Source organism: Oryctolagus cuniculus, chromosome 13 (assembly GCF_051225735.1).
Source record: "Oryctolagus cuniculus isolate XC-2025 breed Fujian yellow rabbit chromosome 13, ASM5122573v1, whole genome shotgun sequence".
In the NCBI taxonomy this organism is placed as follows: Eukaryota; Metazoa; Chordata; class Mammalia; order Lagomorpha; family Leporidae; genus Oryctolagus; species Oryctolagus cuniculus.
This window is the reverse complement of record NC_142879.1, coordinates 97365108-97393039: the sequence shown is the minus strand read 5'-3', so window position 1 is coordinate 97393039 and position 27932 is coordinate 97365108. Positions and strand designations below refer to the sequence as shown.

Genomic DNA, 27932 nt, shown 5'->3' with positions numbered 1-27932 from the left:
CCTTTTTTTTAAAAGCTTGTGAAACTTTTTTAAAAAGATTTATTTATTTATTTGAAAGTCAGAGTTACAGAGAGAAGAAGAGGCAGAGAAACTTAGAGAGAGGTCTTCCACCCGCTGGTTCACTCCCCAATTGGCTGCAATGGCTGGAGCTGTGCCCATCTGAAGCCAGGATCCAGGAGCTTCTTCTAGGTCTCCCACATGGGTGCAGAGGCTCAAGGACTTGGGCCATCTTCTACTGCTTTCCCAGGCCATAGCAGAGAGTTGAATCAGAAGTGGAGCAGCCGGATCTCAAACCAGCACCCATATGGGATGCCAGCACTGCAGGTGCAGCCTAACCCACTACACCACCACCCCAGCAGTTCCTTTTTAAAATAATTTCCTATGTTCCATCATGTTTTCCCAGTCAGGAGAATTTCTTGCTAGATATTGTACTTATGTAGAATTCTGACAGTAAGCACAAAGCTCAAAAGGGCCAACAAGAACATAACAAATTGAGTTTGCCTCAGGATACACTCTAGATGTAGTTGTGTTATAATTTGTTGACTGACTAGTAACAAAAGTTGATTTTTCATATAATAATTACAGATTTGGAAAACTTTCAAATATAGGAAGCTAGTCTAAGGCAGACTTGGATTTTTTTGATTCTAGTACTTAAAAGTTTCAGGGACTACTAAGAAGTGACAACTCAGTTGAGTCACTGTGAAGCTAGAACTTCTTGAAGCCAAGCATTCTTTGCATGATCTATAGATATGTCGATGCTTCCAACTATGTTCTATTACAATGAGAGCAGATTCTTGCTGAAGTCATGCAATTAACCACCTTGCCATGAATAAACAAAAATTCTCATAGATGTTTTTGAATTTTAGAGGAATTGAGGTGAAAAGTAACACTTCCTTCCCTGTTTAAAAAAATGTACTTTACCAAGACACTATAAACTATAGAAATTATAGGGAAAAGTTTTCCTGAACCTTGAAGACAAAATATTTAAATGCAGAGCCAACAATACTTGAAATAACATTTAAAAATCCACAAAATTTATTAATTCATTTAGTTTCATGCAGTTCTTATTTAATCTCCATTAGCCATATGGAGAAATCCACAGATTTTCCAGTTTTTCTCCTTGGAGTTCTGGAAAGTCTTACCACTGATCTTAAAACTTTCTGAAAGCTGTTATTCAAGGACATACGTTAAAGTCTTCTGCATGAGCGTGATCACAAATATGTTTAAAGAAGAATCAAAATTGTGGGTGATAAAAGACTTAAAGTAGTCACAGTTCAAATTATGAACCTCAGCAACTGAGTAGGAAAGACAGTTACTTACGCTCACTGCATGCAGCATTTTAGAAGACACCCCAAGGGTTTTACGACAACAATCTTAACTGTCTTAAGACAGCTTTCCCAAACAGACAGAACCTAACAAAGAAGCAGAGAGCACAAGGATTTATCTGAAAGATTGCTACAGAGAAGATGAAACTCAAGGACAGCTACAGTGGAAAGTTCTCTTAGGCCAGCAGCTCAATAGGCTAATCCTCCACCTGCGGCGCCGGCACCCCGGGTTCTAGTCCCTATCGGGGTGCCGGATTCTGTCCTGGTCGCTCCTCTTCCTGTCCAGCTCTCTGCTGTGGCCCAGGAGTGCAGTGGAGGATGGCCCAAGTGCTTGGGCCCTGCACCCACATGGGAGACCAGGAGAAGCACCTGGCTCCTGGCTTCGGATCAGCACAGTGCATCAGCCACAGCGGCCATTGAGGGGTGAACCAACAGCAAAAGGAAGACCTTTCTCTCTGTTTCTCTCTCTCACTGTCCACTCTGCCTGTCAAAAAAAAAAGAAAGAAAAATGAAACGTAAACAGAAATTAACATTAATAATGATATTTTGAAAACAATGAATAAAATGTTGTCCCCTAGAAAGGTATAAATATGACATTTCTGAGACAAGACAACTCTGTGGAACAGATCTTGGCTGCTAAATCACATTTTCCTTGAGGAGAGACATGATAAACACCAGATATGGGAAAAATAAAGAAACCACTCCTTTGAGCCGTAGGCATTGAACTGTGCCTGAGAGCAAAAGTTTTACAAAAACTCATTAGAGCATCTCTGAAAGATGAAAAATTTCAGCTTGATATGAATCTCACAGGTAACTTTTGGATAGACTTTAGCATCAAAAGGTATAATAAGTAAAACCAATTGTAATATGTAGAGTACATGAAAATCCATAGAAATTATATACAGAATAGGAGATAGAGAAAGGGAGACAGAAGGAGATAGAGAGATGGAAAAAAACAAGCTATTAACTCCTGCTGATGGTGATTATTATGGGAACTTTTTTATAATAAAAGGAAATTTTTAAAGTTTACCTTGTCTTATAGACATAATTATAGTTGATATGGACATAAAGTACAGAAATTTTTACAGTACAATGCCAAGTAAGAAGAGTATACACAATAGTTAAAATGCAAATAATTGCTTACAAATCCCAATGAAATAACTAACATGAAAATCACACATGAAAACTCACCTGTTATATAAAAATTTATTATAGAATATTACTTTCTCTGTTGAATATTATTGACTTACAGATTACAGTCATTACAATGGGTGAAGTATACATGCAGAGAAGAGATCTGGCTCCAACCAGCTTAACCAAGTGAACAAGCTCCATCACCAGTTGTGAGAAAATGTGAAGATTTGTACCTTGTACTAGAGTACAATTTGAGGAACACAGCATTTTGAGGACATTGTCTTCACAAAAAAAGATGTTTAAACTTAATATAATAAGGCATTCAGGGGCTGGCACTGTGGCATACAGTTAAAGCCACTACCTGTAGCTCCAGGATCTCATATGGGTTCTGGTTTGAGTACCAGCTGTTCCACTTCTGATCCAGCTCCCTGCTCATGGCCTGGGAAAGCAGTAGAAGATGGCCCAAGTTCTTGGGCCTCTGCACGCATGTGGGAGACCTGGAAGAAGCTCCTGGCTCCTCATTTTGAACTGGCTCAGCTCGTCATTGCAGCCATTTAGGGAGTGAACCAGCAGATGGAAGACCTCCCTGCCTCTCCCTCTCTGTAACTCAGCCTTTCAAATAAATAAATAATAAAAAAGAAAAGTATTCAAATCTAACCTCTGATTTACATAAACTTAGAGAAGAGAAACAATTAACCTGTTATGATAAGACAGCAATCTGAGAAATCCAGAAAATTTGACAAAGTTAACTTGGATATTTTAGGAACGCAAAATTTCTGACTAACTAGGTGAAAGAGCATGAGGAAAATGACAAAAATCGTATGAACTACTACACTGTGACACTTTAAGTAGAATACAATCAGGGACAACAATGCAAATTTATACTATGCACTGGATGTTAAGTGATAGGAAGAAGTAATCGTTAACTTCTTTAGACACAATAATGACACTATAACTGCAGGACAGTATCTTTGTACACAGGGGATGTTTTCTGATGTCTGCAGGAATAAATAGTAACACTTACTTACCACAAACTATTAGGAGAGTGAGAAAAATATTGCATATATGTATGCAAACATACTCATATATGCCTGCTTACTTTGGGCAGATGAAAAATGTCAACAAGTTGGACTATAAGTGAAAAAATATGAAATATCTGCATTATTATATTAAGTTTTCTGCTAATTTGTGACATTTTATTTGAAAATCAAGATGTTGCATCATTATATACCAAATTCATGGTCTGTACTTGGTGACTCTAAGTTGCTGGAAGCTATGTTAAACACAACACCAAGTACAGAATGCTTGTGTTTACACAGTTGATTCAATGGCAGAAAGCAGGGAGGAGGTGCAGACTGAAGTGTGCTTTGGAACAAGATGGGCTCTAGTTTTGTCAAAAAATCCCTTAGTGTTGTTTCTGTCAGTTACTAGTATCAACATAAATAGGTAATTTCTTTTACCTTCCACATATTACCATAGTCTCCAGTTAATATTTTCTGGATTCATGTCTCTGTCCAAGATTCCTGAAATCAGATACCAAGAGGAAAAATTCAGGTATCTGAACACCACGCAAACCCAAACCACCTATCCTTACTTATTTCACACTGTCTTTATTCATAACTTCATGTTTTCATGGCCTTTCTTATTCATAGTTTCTTCCACATCACCACACCACAATTCCTGAATCAGGTGATTATCCTTTGGACACTTCATTGATCTGGGAAAATTTCTCTTCCACCCGTGATTTCATTAATGACTGATGCTTTTTGTGATCAGATTCTTACATATATTTCAGCACTAAGACCTCCTCAGCTTTTCTGGTTTTTGATGAAGATATAAATTTATTTTATTTGAAAAATAAACTAGATTATGCACTTAAGCAAATGTTTAGCACATGGAAAATTGTTCAAGTTTATGGAGTTAATTCTTCCTAATATTGTTAAGGAAATATTTTTATACATAGAAATGCAATATAAATTATGGTTCAATTCAAATTTCCTATAACTTGAAAAGGACATCTTTTACAACTTCAAAAATGTCTTAGTACAGATTTACATATTTCAATGGTATCACCCACATTACAATAAAAATGTCTATTTTCTTCATGTGATATAATTGCTTATTTTAACACTCTGCATGATTTCCAATTTAATTCTTATATACACATCCTTTTTTACCTGATTAATTTTTTATGCATTACTTGCTTTTAACATTTCATAGTAATAACTTATCTGAAAAAACATTTTATTTCTAAGTTGCTAAATGAAGTATGTTTTCAAGTCTGGTATTATATGAAATAATATTTTTTAACATCTTTCTTTTTTTTAACTTTTATTTAATGAATATAAATTTCCAAAGTACAGAATATGGATTACAATGGCTATGAAATAATATTTATAATCAAACTAATCCCAAAGTTTTCACTGAGAAATGATGATTATTTGATATTTTAATTAACATAAACAGTATTACATATTCATGATTTGTGTATGTTGATTTTGGAGCCTTCATGTCTTCTTTTTAATTTTAAATAATATAAATAACAGATTTCATTATTTTGTAGATACAATTATAAGAAGATACTCTCACTTGCTCTTTCTCAATCTCTCTCTCTCTCTGTCTCTTGATCTCTCTCTCATGCTCTCTTTCTCCCTCTTTTCCTTCTTTGTCTCTTCCCTCCAGTCTGTCTGGTTTCCCTATCAATAAACCCTTTCTCTTAAGACAATTATAAGAAGATAACCACACTTACATCCCTCACTACCTTTATTCCTCAATCCTTCCTTCCTTCCTTCCTTCCTTCCTTCCTTCCTTCCCTCCTTCCTTCCTTCCTTTCTTTCTTTCTTTTCCCTTTAATATTCACAATAGCATGCTTTTAATTTACTCTGTAATTGCAGGCTTATTGTACCACTAACCACAATGTGAACCCTGTTAAACAAGTAAAAAGTAGGAAGATTATTGTTACACAGTAACAGACAAGGGCTACAAACAACAATGAAAACATATCAGTTTCATTCTTATACTTTGGGGTTTTTTTGTATTCTATATGAAATATTGCATATCAGAGAAAACATATGATATTTGCTGGGTTTTTTTGGGGGGGACTGGTGTTTTTCACTAAGCATAATGGTCTCCAGTTACATTTATTTGATGTCAAAAGGCAGGATTTCATTCTTTTTATGGCTAAGTAGTATTCTGTTGTGTATATATATCACATTTTCTTTTTCTAGTCATCCTTTAAAAAATGTAGAGACAATAGAGACTCATCCAAACCCTTCCATACAGAGGTTCAGCTGATAGAATCTTCAGTTACACAAAGTAAGTTTAACAGGAGTGGAGGACAACTAGACACGTGGCAGTAGTATGAGAAGAGGATAACAACAAAAGGAGAAGAAGCTGAGAGTCCTCACCTGGTTGTAGAAAGGCTTGCACTTGAGCCCTGGCTTGTCCAGAATCATCTCCAGCTGCCTGTGGTTGAAGCTGGATACCCCGATGGACTTGGCCAATCCTCCATCTTTGCATTTCTCCATGGCCTGAGAGGAAAGATTGTGAAGAAATATTTCCATGATTGGTTGCCAATATAAATGCATAACACAGTTAAAAGGAACACTGTCAAGAAATTACAGTGAGGCTAGTGGGCACTGACTGACCAAAAGAGAAAAGCTAGTAGAGAAAATCTGGAAAAGACCCGGGAGGCACAGGCAGTCAAAGCCAAAATCAACTATTGGGATTGCATCAAATTGAGAAGTTTCTGTACTGCAAAAGAAACAGTCAGGAGAGTGAAGAGACAACCGACAGAATGGGAAAAAATATTTGCAAACTATGCAACAGATAAAGGGTTAATAACCAGAATCTACAAAGAGATCAAGAAACTCCACAAAAACAAAACCAACAACCCACTTAAGAGATGGGCCAAGGACTTCAATAGACATTTTTCAAAAGAGGAAATCCAAATGGCCAACAGGCACATGAAAAAATGTTCAAGGTCACTAGCAATCAGGGAAATGCAAATCAAAACCACAATGAGGTTTCACCTCACCCCGGTTAGAATGGCTCACATACAGAAATCTACCAACAACAGATGCTGGCGAGGATGTGGGGAAAAAGGGACACTAACCCACTGTTGGTGGGAATGCAAACTGGTCAAGCCACTATGGAAGTCAGTCTGGAGATTCCTCAGAAACCTGAAGATAACCCTACCGTTCGACCCAGCCATCCCACTCCTTGGAATTTACCCAAAGGAGTTTAAATTGATAAACAAAAAAGCGGTCTGCACCCTAATGTTTATTGCAGCACAATTCACAATAGCCAAGACCTGGAACCAACCTAAATGCCCATCAACGGTAGACTGGATAAAGAAATTATGGGATATGTATTCTTTAGAGTACTATACCGCAGTAAGAAACAACGAAATCCAGTCATTTGCAACAAAATGGAGGAATCTGGAACACATCATGCTGAGTGAAGTAAGCCAGTCCCAAAGGGACAAATACCATATGTTCTCCCTGATTGGTGACAACTGACTGAACACCAAAAAGGAAACCTCCTGAAGTGAAATGGACACTATGAGAAATGGTGACTTGATCAGCATAGCCCTGACTGCTAATGGACAACTTAATACATTATCCCTCATAGTATTTTTTTTTGTCTGTTCTACTTAATATGACTGGTTTAATTCTGTAATTATCACACAGTTATTCTTAAGTGTTGAAAATTAACTGAAATGTGATCCCTGTTAAACATAAGAGTGGGAATAAGAGAGGGAAGAGATGTATAATTTGGGGCATGCTCGGGCTGACTTGCCCCAATTGGTAGAGTTGGAAACATACCAGGGGATTCCAATTCAATCCCATCAAGGTGGCATGTGCCAATGCCATCTCACTAGACCCAGTGATCAATTTCTGTTCACAATTGATCATAATGAAAGGACTAAGAGTCAAAGGGAGCACATAAACAAGTCTAGTATCTGCTAACACCAACCGATAGAATAAATAAAGGGGAGAGTGATCCAACATGGGAAGTGAGATACTCAGCAGACTCATAGAATGGCGGATGTCCTAAATAGCACTCTGGCCTCAGAATCAGCCCTAAAGGCACTCGGATCTGGCTGAAAAGCCCATGAGAGTATTTCAGGCATGGAAAGCCAAGACACTCTGGCAAAAAGATCTCTGTGAGTGAGATCCCAGTGGAAAGAACAGGTCTTCAAAGAGGGAGGTGCCTTTCTCTGAAGGGAGGAGAGAACCTCCACTTTGACTATGACCGTGTCTAAACAAGATAAGAGTCGGAGAACTCAAGGGGCTTCCATAGCCTTGGAAACTCATAACTGGTGCATAGGGAGATTACTGATGCCATAAACAGGAGTGTCAATTGGTAAAGTCAACAACAGGAGTCACTGTGCACTTACTCCTCATGTAGGATCTCTGTCCTTAACGTGCTGTACACTGAGGCTTAATGCTATAACGAGTACTCAAACAGTATATTTCACTTTGTGTTTCTATGGGGGTGCAAACGACTGAAATCTTTACTTAATGTACACTAAACTGATCTTCTGTAAAAAAAAAAAAAAAAAAAAAAAAAAAAAAAGAAAGAAATTATCAATTCCCAACTTGACTCTCACTGGGATTAAACATGACAATAGGTCTGATCTGATTTCATCATCATTTAAAAAAAATCATCTATTATTTTTCACTTTATGTTTCTGTGTGGGAGCAAACTGTTGAAATACTTACTTAAGGTATACTAAGCTGATCTTCTGTATATTAAGATAATCGAAAATGAATCTTGATGTGAATGGAAGGGGAGAGGGAGTGGGAAAGGGGAGGGTTGTGGGTGGGAGGGACGGTATGGGGGGGAAGCCATTGTAACACATGAGTCGTACTTTGGAAATTTATATTCATTAAATAAAAGATAAAAAAAAAATCAGCAACAGCAAAAAAAAAAAAAAAAATCCTGCATTCTCCTTAGAAAACAAAAGACATTATTGTATATGGGGGGCAAAATATGCCTGACATCATTGCCCCAATTCTTCTCTCTGTTATGTCCCAGTATCGCCTTTCTCTCTCTCCACTACAGTACATCAACACTTGTTAGTGACATAAATCTCAAGATCCAAAGTTGCCAGCGCCGCGGCTCACTAGGCTAATCCTCTGCCTAGCGGTGCCGGCACACTGGGTTCTAGTCCCGGTCGGGGCGCCAGATTCTGTCTCAGTTGCCCCTCTTCCAGGCCAGCTCTCTGCTGTGGCCAGGGAGTGCAGTGGAGGATGGCCCAAGTGCTTGGGCCCTGCACCCCATGGGAGACCAGGAGAAGCACCTGGCTCCTGGCTTCGGATCAGTGCGGTGCACCGGCCACAGCACACCGGCTGCAGCGGCCATTGGAGGGTGAACCAACAGCAAAGGAAGACCTTTCTCTCTGTCTCTCTCTCTCTCCCTCTCACTGTCCACTCTGCCTGTAAAAAAAAAAAATTAAAAAAAGAATACAAAGTTGAATATCTCATTCCCACAAATTGAAGTGTGATCTGATGCTCCCACTTCTGACTTCCTGTTTTCTCTCTCCTGGGAGTACTCACCTCCCAAGTGGCACAGTTATCCACTGTGTCAAATATTTTCTTTCCATGTTCATCTGTTGGAATAATCTCCTCTTCAGGCTGGAATAGAAGCAGTTATTTTTTACGATTTCATAAAATTCAGACATCTACCCATGGCAAAACACTGAAGTACACTTATGGAGATAGCAATAAACTTTCATGAAATAAGTGGAGCAACCTCCCATATTTGCAAAATACACTGCATATAAGTCTGTAAGGAATGTCATTAGACTACAGACCTTCTCTTTTCTTTTATATTTACTATACATGTTAATAAATACTATTTTCCAGATTGTAATAAGGTCCCGTAGATTTATGTTACTTTGTGTTTCTCTGTTCTTTCCTCTCTGGAGAGATACCTCTCATTCACTGGGAAAGTTACCAGTTCCCTGGCCTTGATCTCCACCAATAGTGGATGTTGCTCATCTTCCCAAAAACATTTTGTTCCAAGAGCAGATACTTTAATCACAGATGATCATTCAAGGTCTTTTTTCTTAATAATAATTTTAATTCTAAAGGATACAGAGAAGCTATCAAAATTAATGACCATGAGAAAATAATTGTCCCATGGCCATTTATGCCACCAATGAAAAGGCTCAGACACAACCAACAAAAATTAGGTTAATACAGAAGAAAATGATTGCTATAAATACAAGCAGTTCCTAACGTTACTTCAAATGTGTATGTTACTCATGGCCTGGCCTCCCCTTTTACATAATCAAATAAACTAAATTGCTTTACTTGCTTTGGGCAGTTTCTATAACTTAGAAACTGTTTCTAAAATTTATATCAGAGGCAGAGGCCAGCTTTGTGACGCAGCAGGTTAAGGTGTTGCCAGCGACCTCAGGACCCCCTATTGGAGCACCAGTTTGAGCCTGAATTCCCTAGCCAGATCCCTGCTAATATGCCTGGGAAGGCAGCAGAAAATGGTACAAATACTTGGACCTCTGCCATGTCATGGAAGACTGTCATGGACTTCCTGGCTCACACCTTTAGCCTGTCCCTCTGCTGACCTTCAATGGCCATTTGAGAAGTGAACCAGATGGAAGATCTGTCTTTCTCTTTCTGTCCCTCTGCCTTTCAAATAAATAAAATAAATCTTTAAAAATAAATAAATTTATAGCAATGACAATTAATCATCCAAGAAAATGATGGTCATGCTAATAGCCAAAGTAAAATACATTTTATGATGTTAGTTTCCTACCTTCAAAGCTGTTGGGAAGTGAATAATGTAGAGATCAACGTAGTCCAACTGGAGTTTTTTCAGTGAGTCTTCCAAGCTTGGTCTGACCAGCTCTGGTCTATGAAAAATGCACCAAAGCTGAAATGATAAGCAATTAAAATTGTGGTGAATTAATATGTTAGTTAATTTTTTTGTTTCCTTCACATAATACTGAGAAATTTTCCCTTGGTTAAAAGCTGATGAACACTGAAAGAAAATACATTACATTTTGTATTTCCTGTGATCTGAACTAACTATATCATCCTTCTCACTTGTTTAGCTATTACTCATTAATCCACCAATGCATGGAAGGTAATTATACCAGAGATAAAAATTTTATCATGTAATGCTAATGATCAGCATTTGAGTTATGCTTCACAAAGTTTACAAACAAATTCAGTGGTCTGATTCTTATAACCATTAATCAATGGTAATAATTACTATATATTTTAATCACATAATAAGCAGAAAAATATTTTGAATATTTGAATATTGATGTGTGCAATGGATTAAGCCACTACTTTCAATGCCAGCATCTCATATTAGAGTGCTGGTTTGAGACTTGGCTGCTCCACTTAGCAACTTCATTTCTGCTGAGGTACCTTGGAAGGCTGTAGAAATGGCCCAGGTAATTTGTCCCTGTCACCCATGTAGGAGATCAGATTGGAGTTCCCAAATCCTGACTTCATCCTGGCCCAGACCTGGCTGTTGTAGCCACAGGGGCATCCAGCAGATGGAAGGGCTCTATCTCTTTTTGTCTCTCCTCTGTCTCTTTATTCAAATAAATAAATAACTCTTTTTAAAATATGTCAATTCATATTTACAATAATAAGAAATTTTAAAAAATAAACCAGGAAATCAGGAGTATCATGTTTAGCTCATAGCCCTCTCTGATTCTATAAGCCATGCTGAATCACACTGTTTGGAGTTGATACTAAGGAAATCATGGGAATTTCATTTAAAATATATAAATTTGGATATAGCAATAATTAGAAAGTCATAATCTTTGTGATACTGGATGTTACAGGAGGATTGTGATAACAATTTTACTAATAGGAATAATTACTCAATATCTATGAAGCATATCAAGTAATTATCATTTCTATACAACATATCATTAACCATCTCTCCTACACATCATCTACACTCTACCTTTGAAGTGTAGAGTATATTTTCTCTCTTCACAGTGCCATCTGCAATCTTGCTTTGGATGGCCAAACCTACTTTCTTTTTGTTTTTGTAAAAATAAGCAGAATCAATGTGGCGGAACCCAGCATCAGTAGCTATTTTGGTGGTTCCATAGCTTTGCTCTTAGGGACCTGAAGAAGGAGTTAAAAGTATTATTTGTAGATGCATGTGATTGAAAGCAGCTAAGATATTATTAATGACTTTTTGCAAATCCATTTTTCCTCATGTCTTGGGATAATTCTGCATTTGAACTCTGAGGGGATGAGCCCACCCCAGTTTGCCTGATTTCCCTGAATTAATAGCAGGAGTTAGGCATCTCAGGCACCCCTTCCAACTGGGCCACCCCTTTGATCAAAGGCATCCAAGGTCCTCAGGAACAAAGACAGCTTTATTGCTTTGCTAGAAAGATTCACAGTTTACTGCAAAAAGAAAATCATGGTTGCTAATTATACAGTAAATTTGCAAAGGAAAGTTAACACCAAGTAAAAATGAATGGAATGAAATATGGAAGAAATATACTGCAAGTTTCCATGAATCCTCCCCCAGTGAAATAAACAGAACACATTGAAATTGTTTGAACTGAATTTAAGAACATATATGGAAACTTACCAGCAAGGAACTCTGAATATATCGATTCCTCATTCCTAAGACTGTTCCTATAGGGTTGATTACATAGATCCCCTCTGTTGGCCTACACCATATTTCAGTTTCAAATAAAAGCAAGGATACACACACTGTACTTTCCTCACAAGCAATTTAGCTACATCCTCATATGCTAGGAAACGGGAAAGAACAAAGAAAGTAGGTTCTCCAGTGTCAACCAGGGATATGTTTGAAAATAAGTGGTTCAATTGACAGTAGGGCATTATGTTAATTCTTTTCTACAGGGTCATTATGTTCACATACAAAAATTACAAAAAAGAAAGAAAAGAAAACTAAATGCTGACAGTAAAGATATATTATGAATTATAGAAATTTTACATGAGAAATTAATTGTCATGTAAGGGATTATCATGGAGGGTATCATCCCTAAAACAAAGGCATTTCTTTTATGCAATATATAAGAAAAGTAGTACAATATAAAATTTTTGGGTTTCTTAAAATGGATAATGATTTGAAAGTGCATTTGTGAAAGATCAAAGAGGTAAGCCTAAGAAAACCTTTTTCATTTATTTCTTCAAATTGAGAAGCTGAAGTTTACAATGAAATCACCACAAGTAGACAGTGAACCCATTTTCCTTTCCTGATATCATTCCTAAGTGTGAGGGCCTCAGAGATTCACCAAGGCTGAAATATTACTAGTGTCCCTGCTCCTTCCCTGTCCTTCATACCACTTTGCTCTGCAAAGAAAATCAAATCGTTAACATGTCATCAAAATATTCATCAGTGATTTCCTTAAGTTTTACACAAGAATCAAGTGGAAGTTCAAGTTTGAAGTAAATAGTCTTTTTTTTTTTCAATTTCCAACTTTCTTCCTTTACTTTTTACACATACTACAAGTTCAAAGCACATCTTTCTACATTGGTCTGTGCTTTTTTTTTAGAAAACTAGGATAATATCAGTGTGCAAAATTGTTTCCGGTATGCTCACTTTGATTCTGTAGGACCATCTGTACAATTTCCTTTAACATTTGTTATGAACAATAATTTAGCCCTGTCCCTATTATTTTCCAGTTTTCTTTTTTTGTGGTTATTAAGATTTTTTTACTTTTATTTAATGAATATAAATTTCCAAAGTACAGCTTATGGATTACAATGGCTTTCCCCCCATAACGTCCCTCCCACCTGCAACTCTCCCCTTTCTTGCTCCCTCCCCCCTTCCATTCACAGCAAGATTCATTTTCAATTCTTTTTATATACAGAAGATCAGTTTAGCATATATTAAACATTTCAACAGTTTGCACCCACATAGAAACACAAACTGAAAAATACTGTTTGAGTACTAGTTATAGCATTAAATCACAATGTACAGCACATTAAGGACAAAGATCCTACATGAGGAGTAAGTCCACAGTAACTCCTGTTGTTGACTTAACAAATTGACACTCTTGTTTATGGCATCAGTAATCACCCTAGGCTCTTGTCATGAGTTGCCAAGGCTATGGAAGATTTTGAGTTCACCAACTCTGATCATATTTAGACCAGGTCGTAGTCAAAGTGACAGTTTTCTCCTCCCTTCAGAGAAAGGTACCTCCTTCTTTGATGACCCGTTCTTTCCACTGGGATCTCACTCACGGAGATCTTTCATTTAGGTCATTTTTTTTCCCCAGAGTGTCTTGGCTTTCCATGCCTGAAATACTCTCATGGGCTTTTCAGCTGGATCCGAATGCCTTTAGGGCTGATTCTGAGGCCAGAGTACTGTTTAGGACATCTGCCATTCTATGAGTCTGCTGTGTATCTCGCTTCCCATGTTGGATCATTCTCTCCCTTTTTTATTCTATCAGTTAGTATTTGCAGACACTAGTCTTGTTTCTGTGATCCCTTTGGCTCTTAGTCCTATCATTATGATCAATTGTGAACAGAAATTGATCACTGGGACTAGTGAGATGGCATTGGTACATGCCACCTTGATGGGATTGAATTGGAATCCCCTGGTATGTTTCTAACTCTACCGTTTGGGGCAAGTCAGCTTGAGCATGTCCCAAATTGCACATCTCTTCCCTCTCTTATTCCCACTCTTATATTTAACAACGATCACTTTTCAGTTAAGTTTCAACACTTGAGAATAACTGTGTATTGATTACAGTATTCAACCAGAAGTGTTAAGTAGAACAAACAAAAATACTAAGAGGGATAACGTATTAAGTTGTTCATCAACAGTCAGGGCAAGGGCTGATCAAGTCACCATTTCTCATAGTGTTCATTTCACTTTAACAGGTTTCCTTTTTGGTGCTTGGTTAGTTGTCACCTATCAGGGAGAACATCTGATATTTGTCCCTTTGGAACTGGCTTATTTCATTCAGCATAATGTTTTCCAAATTCCTAACAGGGATCACTTTTCAGTTAAAATTTGAACACCTAAGAATAATTGTGTGTTAGTTACAGAGTTCAAACAATAGTACTAGAACAAGAAAAAACTAAAATGGATAAAGTATTACATTGTACATCAACAGTCAGGACAAGAGCTGATCAAGTCACTGTTTCTCATAGTGTCCATTTCATTTCAACAAGTTTCCCCTTTGGTGCTCAGTTAGTTGTCGCCGATCAGGGAGAACATATGATATTTGTCTCTTTGGGACTGGCTTAATTCACTCAGCATGATGTGTTCCAGATTCCTCCATCTTGCTGCAAATGACTGGGTTTCATTGTTTTTGACTGCTATATAGTATCCTATAGAGTACATGTCCCATAATTTCTTTATCCAATCTACTGTTGATGGGCATTTAGGTTGGTTCCAGGTCTTAGCTATTGTGAATTGAGATGCAATAAACATTAAGGTTCAGACAGCTTTTTCGTTTGCTAATTTCATTTCCTTTGGGTAAATTCCAAGTAGTGGAATCGCTGGGTTGAATGGTAGGGTTATCTTCAGGTTTCTGAGGAATCTCCAGACTGACTTCCATAGTGGCTTAACCAGTTTACATTCCCACCAACAGTGGATTAGTGTCCCTTTTTTCCCACATCCTCTCCAGCATTTACTGTTGGTAGATTTCTGAATGTGAGCCATTCTACCTGGGGTGAGGTGGAACCTCATTGTGGTTTTGATTTGCATTTCCCTGATTGCTAGTGATCTTGAACATTTTTTTCATGTGTCTGTTGGCCATTTGGATTTCCTCTTTTGAAAAATGTCGATTGAGGTCCTTGGCCCATCTCTTAAGTGGGTTGTTTGTTTTGGTATTGTGGAGTTTCTTGATTTCTTTGTAGATTCTTGTTATAAACCTCTTATCTGTTGCATAGTTTGCAAATATTTTTCCCATTCTGTCAGTTGCCTCTTCACTTTCCTGACTGTTTCTTTTGCAGTACAGAAACTTCTCAATTTGATGCAATCCCAAATGTTAACTTTGGCTTTGACTGCCTGTGCTTCTGGGGTATTTTCCAAGAAGTCTTTGCCAGTACATATATCTCGCAGAGTTTCTCTAGTGCTCTCTAATAATTTGATGGTGTCAGGTCTTAGATTTAAGTCTATTCCATGTTGAGTGAATTTTTGTATAAGGTGAAAGGTAGGGGTCTTGCTTCATGATTCTGCATGTGGAAATCCAATTTTCCAAGCACCATTTATTGAATAACTGTCCTTACTCCAGGGATTGGTTTTGGATCCTTGATCAAATATAAGTTGGCTGTAAATGTTTGGATTGATTTCTGGTATTTCTATTCTGTTCCATTGGTCTATCCATCTGTTTCTGTACCAGTACCATGCTGTTTTGATTACAACTGCCTTGTAGTATGTCCTGAAATCTGGTATTGTGATGCCTCCAGCTTTGTTTTTGTTGTACAAGATTTCTTTAGCTATTCGAGGTCTCCTGTGTCTCCATATGAATTTCAGCATCATTTTTTCCAGATCTGAGAAGAAGGTCTTCGGTATCTTGATTGGTATTGCATTGAATGTATAAATTGCTTTTGGGAGAATGGACATTTTGATGATATTGGTTCTTCCAATCCATGAGCATGGAATATTTTTCCATTTCTTGGTATCCTCTTCTATTTCTTTCTTTAAGGTTTTGTAATTTTCATCATAGAGATCTTTAACGTCCTTGGTTAAGTTTATTCCAAGGTATTTGATTGTTTTTGTAGCTATTGTGAATGGGATTGATCTTAGAAGCTCTTCCTCAGCCGTGGCATTGCCTGTGTATACAAAGGCTGTTGATTTTTGTGCACTGATTTTATATTCTGCTACTTTGCCAAACTCTTCTATGAGTTCCAATAGTCTCTTAGTAGAGTTCTTTGGATCCCCTAAATAAAGAATCATATCATCTTCAAAGAGGGATAGTTTGAGTTCTTCCTTCCCAATTTGTATCCCTTTAATTTCTTTTTCTTGCCTAATAGCTCTGGCTAAAACTTCCAGAACTATATTGAATAGCAGTGGTGAGAGTGGGCATCCCTGTCTGGTGCCAGATCTCAGTGGAAATGCTTCCAACCTTTCCCCATTCAATAGGATGCTGGTCGTGGGTTTTTCATAAATTGCTTTGATTGTATTGAGGAATGTTCCTTCCATAACCAGTTTGCTTAGAGTTTTCATCATGAAAGGGTGTTGAATTTTATCAAATGCTTTCTTGGCGTCTATTGAGATAATCATATGGTTTTTTTCTGCAGTCTGTTAATGTGGTGTATCACATTGATTGATTTGCGAATGTTGAACCATCCATGCATGCCAGGGATAAATCCCACTTGGTCTGGGTGGATGATCTTTCTGATATGTTGTTGCATTCTATTGGCGAGAATTTTATTGAGGATTTTTGCATCTATGTTCATCAGGGATATTGGTCTGTATTTCTCTTTCAATGCTGCATCGTTTTCTGGCTTAGGAATTAAGGTGATGCTGACTTCATAGAATTTGGGAGGATTCCCTCTTTTTTGATTGTTCTGAATAGTTTGCGAAGAATTGGAGTTAGTTCTTTAAATGTCTAGTAGAATTCAGCAGTGAATCCATCTGGTCCTGGGCTTTTCTTTGTTGGGAGGGCCTTTATTACTGTTTCAATTTCTGTCTCAGTTATGGGTCTGTTTAGGTTTTCTATGTCTTTCTGGTTCAATTTAGCTAGATTCCATGTGTCCAGGAATCTATCCATTTCTGATAGATTTTCCTGTTTGGTGGCATACAAGTCCTTGTAGTAATTTCTGATGATTCTTTTTATTTCTGTGGTGTCTGTTACGTTTCCTTTTTCATCTCTGATTTTATTGATTTGGGTCTTTTCTCTTCTTTTTTTAGTTAGTTGGGCCAATGGGTGTCAATTTTGTTTATTTTTTCAAAAAACCAGCTCCTTGTTTGGCTGATTTTTTGTAATTTTTTTCTTGATTCAATCCTGTTGATTTCTTCTCTGATTTTAATTATTTCTCTTCTCCTACTAGATTTGGGTCTGGTTTGCTGCAGATTTTCTAGATCCTTGAGATGAATTGAAAGCTCATCTATTTGAAGCCTTTCCAATTTCTTGATGTAGGCACCTATGGATATACACTTTCCTCTTAACACTGCTTTTGCTGCGTCCCATAAGTTTTGGTATGTTGTGCTGTTATCCTCATTTACTTCCAGAAAGTTTTTGATTTCTCTTTTGATTTCTTCTATTACCCATTGTTCATTCAGGAGCATGTTGTTCAATCTCCATGTGTTTGCGTATGCTCTAGGGATTCCTGAGTTGCTAATTTCCAACTTCATTCCTTTATGGTCTGAGAAGCCATGGTATGATTCTAAATCTTTTGAATTTGCTGAGACTTGCTTTATGGCCTAGTATGTGGTCAATCCTAGAGAAGGTTCCATGTACTGCTGAGAAGAATGTAAAATCTTTAGTTGTAGGGTTGAAAGTTCTGTATATATCTGTTAGATCCATTTGGGCTATAGTGTCGTTTAAATCTACTGTATCCTTGTTGATCTTCTGTCCTGTTGATCTGTCTATTTCTGAGAGTGGAGTATTGAAGTCCCCCAGTATTATTGTATTGGGGTCTAAGTCTCCCTTTAAGTCCCTTAACAAATCTTTTAAATAAACCAGTGCCCTGTAATTAGGTGCATATACATTGATAATTGTTATATCTTCTTGTTGAATTGATCCCTTAATCATTATATAGTGTCCCTCTTTGTCTTTCTTAACAGTTTTTGTGGTAAAGTTTATGTTGTCCGATATTAAGATGGCTACGCCCACTCTTTTTTCATTTCTGTTGGCATGGTATATCTTTTTCCAGCCTTTCACTTTCAGTCTGTATGCATCTTTGTTGGAAAGATGTGTTTCTTGTAAGCAACAAATAGATGGGTTTTGTTCCTTAACCCAATCAGCCAATCGGTGTCTTTTAACTGGACAGTTCGGGCCATTAATGTTCAATGTGACTAATGAAAAGTGGTAACTTTGCCCTGCCATTTGCCAAAGATAAGTTCTAATATATGCTTTGAATTCCCTGTGATCTTTTGCTGTGAGGTTTCCTTCCTTTACCTTCTTTCATATTGATGACCGTGTTTCTGTGTTTCTGTGTGTAACACATCTTTAAGCATCTTTTGCAGGGCTGGACGAGTGGCGCCACAGTCTTTCAATTTCTGTTTGCTATGAAAAGTCTTTATTTCACCTTCATTCACAAATGATAGCTTTGCAGGATATAATATTCTGGGCTGGCAGTTGTTCTCTCTTAGTACCTGGGCTATATCTCGCCATTCCCTCCTAGCTTGTAGGGTTTCTGATGAGAAGTCAGATGTGAGTCTGATTGGAGATCCTCTGAGAGTAATCTGACGTTTCTCTCTTGCACATTTTAGGATCTTTTCTTTATGTTTCACTGCGGTGAGTTTAATTAGAATGTGTCATGGTGAGGATCTCTTTTGGTCGTGTTTATTAGGGGTTCTGTGAGCTTCCTGTACTAGGATGTCTCTGTCCTTCTCCAAACCTGGGAAATTTTCTGCTAATATCTCACTAAAAAGGCCTTCTAATCCTTTCTCCCTCTCCATGCCTTCAGGAACTCCTAGAACCCGAATGTTGGGTTTTTTAATAGTATCCTATAGATTCCTGACAATATTTTTTAGATTTCTAATTTCCTCTTCTTTTCTTTGGTTTGACTGTATATTTTGCTGTGCTCTGTCTGCTAAGTCCGATATTCTCTCTTCTGCTTCACCCATTCTGTTTTTAAGGCTCTCTATTGTGTTTGTCATTTGATCTATTGAATTCTTCATTTCATTATGATTTCTCATCACTATCACAGTTTCATGTTCTACTAGTTGTTTCATTTCATTTTGATTCCTCCTTAATATTTCATTTTCACACGAGAGATTTTCTATCTTGTCCATTAAGGATTTCTGTAGTTCAAGAATTTGTTTTTGAGAACTTCTTAATGTTCTTATCAATTTTTTGAGATCTGCTTCTTGCGTTTCTTCTATCTCATCATCTTCTTATAATCTTGATTTGGGGTGTCTTTTTCATTTGGGAGCATCATAGTGTCTTCCTTGTTCTTGTTACCTCAGTTTCTGCATTTGTTGTTTGGCATATTGAAGATATTCTTTGGTTTCTTCGCTGTGGTGTTTTTTCTCATTTTACTATGACTCTAGATTAAGTGGACTGTCTGCTTTTGTTGGATCCTTAGAGGCTGTGATGGGTGTGGCCAGAGAGCTCTGTTTGGTTCTTCAGGGTTAAGGGTGTGCCAAAGGTGACTCACCCAGATTGTTCTCTCTCTCTCTCTTTCTCTCTCTTTGACTCAGTTGGGAAGTAATTCCACACAGCTGAGTGGAATTGAGTGTAGTTGATGTATGAAATCTGGCCCCTGTGGGTATTCATCTGCTTACCCCTGGGACCACACAAAGAGTTTATGCAGCCCTCAGTGTGGTCTCAAATTTCTCCACAGTCTCTCACCAGGTTGCCCAGGTTACCCAGTTTGTGTACTCGGTGAGTTCTCTCGACCCCCCCCCTCAGATTTTCACAGTCTCAGTTCGTTAGCTCCACACCTTCACTAGGTCTTAACCTCCTGTTATTTCTCCCCACCAGAGTCAGGTTTTTCTGCTTGGCTAATGGTGGGCACCACTTTACATACGTAAAATGGCGCCTGCTCTTTGTCTTGCTTGGCTTTGCAAGGTGAGTGGAAAGAGAGGCTAGTGTCTGTGCTGGTTCCCCTTATTTATTCGTTTTTTTCTCTCCTCCAGTCAGCCTGGTGAACTTTCCCCAGTGGGGCTTCAGGCCTCATTCCCTGTAGGCTCTTTCTGCCTTTCCCCACCAATGTCTTGGGTTACCGAGGTTTTTGTCTCACCTCCCCTTCCAGTACTGGAACGCAGACTCTGCAGCTTGGCTCCCGTGGCTCGGCTTCCACATGGTGGATGACCTTGCTCTCCCCATAGGTCCTCCGTGTCACATCCACTAGATCCAGAAGAATTTCCTGTGCAATTTTTTCCTGAGGCTACAGTAACTCCACTTTTATTAAACTATCTTTTCCCGGACTATTGGTGGGCGCCCTCACTATTCCGCCATCTTGGCTCCGCCCTCCAGTTTTCTTCTAACATGATGTTGTACTTGCCTTCAGACAAGTTTCCTAGTACATGGGAAAACTTACTTAGCACACGTCCATTAATGACTGTGTGGATCTCAAGGTTATCCCCATCTCATACTAGGTTATTCCCTCCTCAGATGTTCTGCACTTCCTCTCTACTAACTTTATGAAAAAAAAATTCTCTGGGTTAGAGAGGAAATATTTCTTGGATTATAGCTTAAAGTGGAGAAACCAGTCCAACTGCAAGCAAACTGACTTGCAGTCTTCTTCAGTGCCAACAGTGGTTTCTTCCACTCAAGTGAGAAACATACTGAAACTGGAAGCAAAATCAGTATTCAGAATCACTAGCAGAGGATCACAGGATCTGACTGTCATGAAGAACAAAAAGAGATTAATTCAATCTTCTGTGTGGAACAGCTCCAGCCCAATGAATTGGAAAACCAAGTGAAACCTTTGGAGTAACATAGGAACTGGGTGCCTTCACAACCCAGGTCTCCCTTTCACCCTTCCTAAGTCTATTTTCTTTTGTCCCCTCAAGAGAAAGTGACTAGAGTTACCTTTACAGGTGCATAGGTGCCAAATTCCAGTATAGGAATGAAGTGACCATCACTTAATGCCACACGCTGAAATTTGGGATCCATTGCCTTTCATTCCTCTGACCAAACACACTCTGATTCCTCTGGCTTCACAGGGTATATAAGTAACAGGAAGTCTACAGCCACATTCCTGTCTAATTTTAAGCAACATAAGAGAGGAGTGAAATTAAAGCAATATTCCATATTTACAGAAGAGTATCCTGTTCACTTACTTTAAATGAAGCAGAATTTTTAGGTTAATTACTTAAAAATCAGATTTGTTAAATTTTCTCTTTGGAATTTCTCACTTGGTATTTTTAAGTATTAGAAGAAATTGATTGGGGCTGGCGTTGTGACTCACTTGGTTAATCCTTCACTTTCGGTGCTGGCATCCCATATAGGCACCGGGTTCTAGTCCCAGTTGCTCCTCTTCTAGTCCAGCTCTCTGCTGTGGCCCAGGAGGGCAGTGGAGGATGGCCCAAGTGCTTGGGTGTCTGCACCCATAGGGGAGACCAGGAGGAAACACCTGGCTCCTGCCTTCAGATTGGCGCAGCACCATCCGCAGCGGCCATTTGGGGAGTGAACCAACAGAAGGAAGATCTTTCTCTATCTCTCTCTCACTGCCTATAACTCTACCAGTCAAAAAAAAAAAAAAGAAAGAAATTCATTGAATAATTATTGGTGATTTATTAAATTACAACCCTGCAAATATCTATGTCTTGTTTTTCTTATTTTTTATTTTTTCATGCTGAAGTCCGCCTTTGATTACACTTTGAGACAATTAACTAGCTTACATGACAACACAAATGCACACACAGAATCGATTATTATTGAGCACTTTATCAAATACTGACCCTCAATGATACTTCAGAGGTTTAACTGAAGGAAAGTTAGCATTTTTAACTTTCCCTTTGGCAAAATATTTTCTGTAACTTCACTCTAGTTTTGTAATAATAATGTACAAACCTAGAGAAGCAGGGAAGGGGCTGCCACCAGGCGGCCACAGGCTTGGGACACCACGGCTCAGTCCAAACGGTTCTTCCAGGCCAGTGCATGTGGCCAGGGGCCAACCCCTCGCATCCTGGGTTCCTGGCGTGGCTCGTCCCCCTTGTGGAGGCTGGCGGTGGTGAAGTCTCACCCTCGGCCACCAAAGAGCCCAGACCCTTGGCAGGTGGAAGCTGGCCTCAGGTCCTGGGGAGCTGGCGTGGTGGGGCTGCAACCTATGGTCATGCGCGATGGCGCCAAGAACCCTGCAGGGAGCAGAACCGCCCCCCCCCACCGCAGCTCTCTGCTAGCCTCTGCCCCTCCCCCCAGCACCCCCACATGCTGGCTTCCCCGGGGAGGTGGGGAGCCCGTGATGAAGTTCCACAGGAAGTGAGCGACAGGAACCCGCCTTGAGACCTAGTGCTGAACTGCGGCGCTGTGGCTCCCACCCCTCCCCTCGCCGGCCTGGACTGGGTTTCACATCGCGGTCCAGCACAGGTCACCGAAACGGCGGAGGAGGAAGATGGCGCGGCTTCCTGTTGCTGGTCTGCTCTGAAGTCCTGCCCGGGGTCCTCCCAGATGCCCCCTCCCTGCCGGAAGCACAGCCCTGCAGGGAAGCGTCCCTGACCCTGTGCCGCCCCCAGACACAGCCCATGCCCCCCACAGCCCCGGCTCTGTCTCTGCTTATCCCTATCCCAATGCCTGACCACGTCCAGACCGCGTAGTATGGAGGTGGCACATGGTGGACACTCAGTGGGTGATCGTGCCCTTAGTGTCGGCACTGCCGTCCCGGCCCAAGTTAGGAGGGAGTGCCGGCATCCCATATGGGTGCCAGTTCAAGTCCTCGCTGTTGCACCGTCGATCCAGCTCTCTGCTATGGCCTGGGAAAGCAGTAGAAGATGGCCCAAGTCCTTGGGTCCCTGCACCCACGTGGGAGACCTGGAAGAAGCTCCTGGCTCCTGGCTTTGGGTTGGCCCAGCTCTAGCCTTTGCTGCCAGTTGGGGAGAGAACCAGCAGATGGAAGACCTCTCTCTCTCTCTCTCTCTCCCCCTCCCTCCCTCCCTCCCCTCTCTGTGTAACTCTCACATTCAAATAAATAAATAAATATAAAAAAAAAAAAAAGATACGGCCGGCGCCGCGGCTCACTAGGCTAATCCTCCGCCTAGCGGCACCGGCACACCGGGTTCTAGTCCCGGTCGGGGCGCCGGATTCTGTCCCGGTTGTCCCTCTTCCAGGCCAGCCCTCTGCTGTGGCCAGGGAGTGCAGTGGAGGATGGCCCAGGTGCTTGGGCCCTGCACCCCATGAGAGACCAGGAAAAGCACCTGGCTCCTGGCTCCTGCCATCGGATCAGCGTGGTGCGCCGGCCACAGCGCGCCGGCCGCGGCGGCCATTGGAGGGTGAACCAACGGCAAAAGGAAGACCTTTCTCTGTCTCTCTCTCTTACTGTCCACTCTGCCTGTCAAAAAAAAAATCAATGATCTTGAGGCTTCTGTAAGCCAGGAAGGGAGGAGGAAAAGGCACTTGCTGTAGCCAGATCCTGGGTGAACCAACCGACCATGGACGCTGGGGGTGTCAGGAGGGTGCCAGACAGATCCAGGCTCGCAGTCTGGCCACATCCTCAGCTGCCGGACGCCGCCCTGAGGGGTTTATGAGTGACCTCTGGGCACAGGGATTCCCTGCACAGGACTCCGGTCACTTCCTCCACCCCAGCTCGGGTAATCGAGGGAATTGTGTAGCCTCTTGCTAACCCTTGCTGCAGCCAACACAGGCTGGGCTGAGCACCTGCCAATGCCACAAGTCAGGGCATTTTGGTGCTGCTGTCGCCTGTCCCCCTAGGGGCGGGTTGAGCCAGGGGACCGTGGAGAGCACCTGCCACAATGACAAGCTCACAAGGAACGTGGGCCGGGCCGAGAATCGCACTCCTGAGAGGGTAGCCCAGGGAGGTTGTCAGCGTGGTTTCTGAAATCGGGCAGCTCCTGTTACTTAGCCAGAGACATGCTTTTCAAGGCATAGATAATGGGCAGGCATTTGGCCTCATCCCACTGCAGGGGCCAGGGTCCGACGCACGCCTCTGGCTGGCGCAGACCTTGGGAGATTGAGTTCCCCGCTTCTGACTTGGGCCCGGCCGAGCCCCCACTGCCATTGGCAGCTGGGAAGGCAAACAATACATAGGAGCTCTCTTTGTCTCTACCTCTCACAAAATTGTTAATAAAACTATTTTTACAGATTTATTTATTTGAGAGGAAGAGTTAGAGAGAGAGAGAGACAGAGAGACAGAGAGGTCTTCCATAAGCTGGTTCACTCTCCAAATGGCTGCAACGGCTGGAGCTGCATTGATCTGAAGCCAGGAGCCAGGAGCTTCTTCCGGGTCTCCCACGCAGGTACAGGGATGTGTGTAGCAGGGCAGGGACTCTGAGATGCACCCAGATGCCTGTGACATGTGACGTGTGTTGCAGGGTGGGGGACTGTGGGGTGCACCTGGACGCCTGTGACACATGATGTGTGTTGCAGAGCGGGGGGCTATGGGGTACACCCAGATGCCTGTGACACATGACGTGTGTTTCAGGCTGCTGAATCAGAAGGGGGCGGATGACAGCTGGGACTGTGGTCATCACCCGGGGCATTTTTGCGACGGTGATCATGCTCTGCTTTATCGCTGTCCTGTGCTACTGTTGGCTCCAGGTACCCCCTGGGGGTGGGCGGAGGGGAGGCTTGCCGCCGGCCCTGCCCCTGCCCCCAGAGGTAGCCCCTGCAGAAGGCCAGGAGGGCCGGACTCCAGGAGAGGGCGCTCCAGGCCTCCTGGCCAGTGACACGCAGCTGCCCAGTGAGAGAGCGATGCTGGGTGCTCAGACCAGCTCTGCGGCTCCTTCCCCACCCAAACCCCTCCATGTCTGCCCGAAAGAGGAGTGGGAGCCACTGGTGCAGGGCAGCTTGAGCCCCCACTGTGCAGCGCCCCTCCGTGCCTCAGTTTCCCCACCTGAAAAACGGCTCAGCCTGGGGGTGGCTGTGCCGATCCAAGGAGTGGCTCTGAGGGGTGCCTAGCGCTTAGCCCAGCCTGAGCTGGATCCCAGAACACTCAAGTGCGCAGATACAGGCGTCTGATAAGGCGCGCCCCCGCCCACCGCCCTGATCCCGTGCTCCAGGCCGGCTCCTCTCCCGTGCGGGAGGGCTGGGAGGGCCGGGGAGGGCCAGCCGGTCACCCGCTCTGCCCAGAGTACTACTGCTGTAAGAAGGAAGGCTCCGAGGAGGATGAGGAGGAGCCGGACTTCGCCGTGCACGCGCACCTGCTCCCGCTGCACTCCAACCACAACATGGTGCTGACCAATGGGCCGGGGCTCTACCCGGCCACCTCCACCTCCTTCAGCCAGAGGTCCCCGCAGGCCCAGGCCCTGTGCCGCAGCTGCTCCCACTAAGAGCCGCCCACGTTCTTCCTGCAGGAGTCGGAGGACAAGGACCTGTGCAACGGTGGCGAGCGTGTGGCCTCCGCCAGCTTCAGCCAGGAGGACTCGGAGCTGTCCCCCAGCGGGGGCTTCGGGGGACTGCAGGCGCTCAACCCCAGCCGTCTCTGGGCCATGCGGGAGGCCTTCGCCCGCAGCCGCAGCGTCAGCACCGACGTGTGACCGTGCCCCCCGCCATGGCGCGCCACCCCGGCCCCCCTGTCCTGGGGGCACCCCAGGCCCGCAGAGCCCCTGGACCTCACATGTTCCAGGAAGGGGCGGCCTCAGCCTTCCCTGCCACTGACGACCAGCTGCTGTCTGTAGGGGCTCCCTCTCACTCTCACGTGCACACACACACGCATGAACATGCCCACGCATGCACACACACGTGCCCAGCACCTGCCTGCTTCCCTCCTGCAAGGGGGCTTCCCGGGCAGCCTACTCCTTGAGAGTTCACCCCAACCCGCATTCTGGTCAAGGGAGGCCCGGGCAGGGTTGGGGGGCTGCTGCTCTGGGGGTGCCGGCCCCGACCCCAGCCTGGCCCTCAGCTTTCCACACAGCCTGCCAGCTGAAACCCGGAGGGCAGCATGAGGTGTGGCAGGGTGGGCAGAGCTGGGCCAGGGCTCGGGAGAGCCCTCTGCCCGTGCCCACCAAGAGGCGGGGCCTCCCGGGATGCAGTCAAGAGTCCTGAGTGCTGAGGGGCGCTGGGTCTCGGCGGGATTCTGGGTCCGGAGGGAGATGGCTGCAGGGCGCGCTGTCTTGTCCCATCCCCAGCAGTGTCAGGGTGGAGGCTCCTGTGTGGAGCCCTCGTCCGAGCCCACACTCCATCCAGCCCCGATTCAGGCTGGGGGCTTCCTGCTCCCTTCCATCAGCGGCAGAAATGACACCACTGGCTCCCTCAGGGCACCAGCCCCCACCCCCAGCTGAGGGAGGCCCAGGAGCCCCTCCCTCTGACAAGGGCTGTGGCCATCCTCGAGTGAGGCTCATCTCCCACCACGAGCTCCCAGAGCCTCCTGCAGTCGGGGGACACTGGCTGTTCAGGGACTCCTTGCCCCCCCCTCCCCTGGCCCCTGTTTGGATGCACCCTTGACTCCCTGCTCCCGGCCCCGCCCCCATCGAGTCTGTTCCTAATGCATTCACCTGGGGAGGGGTCTGGGGTGGGGGCGGGGGATGAGGGCCCTGAGGCAGCTGCTCCCATTTTGGTCACCAGCCTCCGCACGTAGATACTTAGAGCTCTGGAATGCAGTGAGCACCCCTGCCCTGGCCCGGTCCCTGCAGCGCCGTCCTGGGACCCACCCACCAGCCTGGCAGAGCCAATGGATCATCTCCTACCACCCTTCATGGCTTCGGTCTGGCTGCTGTGGCCAGTGCAAACCCTCTCTGCATTGTGCCATGCCCGTGCAGCCCAGGCCCTGCCTGGAGGAACCCAAAGTGGCTCTCTGGTGAGGGGTCTCCAAAACCGCCTTTGTCAACCCTGGGTGGATGGAGGCTGTGCTCATCTCCCCTGGGAACCCCAGCTGAACCCGTCTGGGCCGGTAACAGAGCCACTGCCTCAGGGGGCTCCGGGCAGCCCTGATGGGGCACAAGGCCTTGTGTGCAGTGAGCACACACACTCAGCGCTGGCAAAAAGGAGGAGGCTCGGGCAGAAAGAGGATGGCAGAGCAGAGCAGGGACCGTGGAACATGGCACGGGCAGGGGCTACAGCCACTCAACCCTCCCTGAGCGGAGCCGGAGCCCTTGAGCAAGTGGGGGCTGGGAAAGAACCCTCTGCGGCAGCCACAGCGTGGTGGTGAAGTCGCAGCCGTTGAAGTCGCCGTTCAGAAGCCTGTAGCCCACGGCTGGGACCTGGGTTCTGTTCGCCAGGATGGCTCCAGACTCCAGCAGGGATGGCTCGAGGAATGGGGCTCCTTCCACCCATGTGGGAGACCGGGGTTGAATTCTTGCTCCCAGCTTTGGCACCTGGTTCAGCCCTGGGCCGTTGCCAGCGTTTGGGGAGTAATCAGCAGATGGCAACTCTCTTGTGGGCGCCTTCTCTCTCTCTCTCTCTGCCTCTCTCTGTCTCTCTCTGCCTCTCCAATAAATACATTTTTTAAAAACGTGCAGCCCCTTGATGCATACATGTGCAGCCATGGGCACACACAGGCAAAAGCATCCCAGGCTGGTTGCTGCCTCAGCTTCCCTGGGGTGGACCCTGCTCTGAGTCCCAATTTGGGGACAGGCTGGGCCCCCATGCAGGAGGCAGCCACTGGCCTCTCTGGCACCTATGCCCAAAGGAAACAGTTCTCCTGGCCATCCTCAGCGCTGAGGCAAGCTGGCCGTCCCTTGGGTGGCAGAGCCCCAGGCCCCTCCCCTCCCAGCACCCTCCACTGGCTGCTCTGCTCTTGCCTCTCC

The 27932-nt window shown here is 43.4% G+C and overlaps 2 pseudogenes; one reads left to right on the top strand and one right to left on the bottom strand.

The window, feature by feature from the left end:
* Positions 1–1068: 1068 nt before the first annotated feature.
* LOC149122772 (prostaglandin-E(2) 9-reductase-like) lies at positions 1069–21186 on the bottom strand (annotated as a pseudogene).
* Positions 21187–24693: 3507 nt separating this feature from the next.
* On the top strand, positions 24694–25724 carry LOC100348046 (protein FAM163B-like; annotated as a pseudogene).
* The last annotated feature ends 2208 nt before the right edge of the window (positions 25725–27932 follow it).